Here is a 1,962-nt window from a genome sequence, read left to right as displayed (position 1 = left end):
TGGGGTAAAGTTCCAAAATGGAGAGTTGAAAGTTTGAAAGTTGATTTTGATTGGAAAATGATTGCAAAAGTATACGGTTACGACCGTTATAGATACGTGTAACGGTCGAAAACGGGGAGTTTTGAATGGAAAATGATTATAGTTTCAAAAAGTTGAGTGGAAAATGATTACTGCAAACTTTCGTTGAACGGAAAATGATTACTCCCCTCCCACCTTCTATCTGAGGTCATGCGGAGCCTTATTGGCCTCCATCTAGACTGATCTGAAGGCTCCTTGTGTCATCCGACTCATAAAAAATTTGTTGACTGGAAATTGATGATTGCCCGAGTACCGAATCGAAGTGACGACTCTATCACTCTACGTCAGTGATGTACAGCTACAGCCAGCAAAACATCCGAGAATGTTCATCAGTAGTTCGAAACAAAGAGACATTTTCTATTTGTACACAATAGCATAATTGTATGCCCAATTGCAATGAATCCTTCGAAGAACAGCAAACATGTTTGCAGCTTGCACAAACTGAATCCAGAAAAGCCATTCCAGACAAACAACAAAAGCACAGAAGTAACGATAGTTTATACGTATCAGAATAGCGAGTCACCACGACATGACTCCCCTAATGTATGTATAGCTCTCCTCTTCCTCCTTGATCCCTCCCCTGACTCCTCCACGTGCCTCAGCGCCTCCTCCAGTAGCTCCCCCCAGAAGCCCAGATCCCCCTCGTAGCCCCCACTCCCCTCCTCCCCGCTGCTCCCCTCCTCCTCGCTCCCCTCCTCCTCGCTGCTCCCCTCCTCCCCGCTCCCCCCCTTCTCCTCCGTGTAGCTCCTCACGTACGGCCACTTCTTCAGCCCCACCCGCCTGCACGCCCCCTTGAAGCTCGTCAGCGACACCCCCAGCGCGCTCGCCACCTCCTCCTGCTTGAGGTGGAAGTACCGCGACAGGAGCTCCAGGCTGATGTAGATGGGCTCCCTGGGCACGCTGTCGTCCTCGCCCTTCTTGCGGCGCGGGAAGATCTTGACGGTGAGGGTTTGATGGTTGGTGGGGCTGCTTGTCATTGCTGGGTGGAGCATACTGCGCGTATCATGCAATGTTGGTGAGGACATTGCGTTCAGTGCGTCTCCAAAAGACGTCTTATATGAGGACAGTTCAAAGCAGAGGTTGTCCTGTGAAGAGAAATTGCCGGAGTGCCTAATTCAATTGGCCCCGTCGTCCCCTTGCTTGCTCTTCGTGGGACAAGAGATATTGTATTTCCTGCGTTCTGTTTCAACTTTTCAGCCAATCGTCGTGGTTCGCCTTTGCTTGTCCGGCTTATTTTTGTCTCCTTGCCTCTTCTCTCCTCGTCTCTCCTCACCCCGTCTCTCCTTTCCTCTCTCCTTCTCTCCTCTCCTCTCCTCTCCTTGCCTCTCCTCTACTCGTCTCTCCTCTCCTTCCCTTTTGTCCTTTTCCCTTTCGTAACCTCGTGTCCCCCTTCCGTCGGAGTCCCTGCCAGTCGGATGACCCGAATGACCCTCATTCTATCCCCGTTGGGAACGGATCTTTAAAAACCTAGTTATAGCGCTTTCTGGTTAAACCCTTCTAGAGCCTTCCATTAACTTCTTGACTCTTTTGACTGTCACATGACACACCCACGCCTACCCTACCATCATACGGCAGGTACTCGTTTATGATGGGGTGGGTATCCTATTCAATCCTGTCTCACAGTCAAAACTCCTCGTGCGACGGGCGCAGCAAGATTGTAAAGTCACGTTACCTGTCCTTTTGTGTCACGAGGTCACACAGTTCGATCGTTACGATGGTAACGGCACGTTTTGAATCCGACCCGGCAGTCGCTGCCTCAGGCCCCCGGGCCAAGCCTGAAGTTTCCGAACTTCGGAACTTGCGGCAGTGCGGTTACTCAGCCACTGAACCGGCGCCCGGCCGGTCGGGGCCGGCCCCGGGGTCAGCCCACTGCCACCGTCGACG

This window comes from Guillardia theta, assembly GCF_000315625.1.
Source record: "Guillardia theta CCMP2712 unplaced genomic scaffold GUITHscaffold_107, whole genome shotgun sequence".
Taxonomy (NCBI): domain Eukaryota; class Cryptophyceae; order Pyrenomonadales; family Geminigeraceae; genus Guillardia; species Guillardia theta.
Note: the sequence above shows the minus strand (reverse complement) of the source record.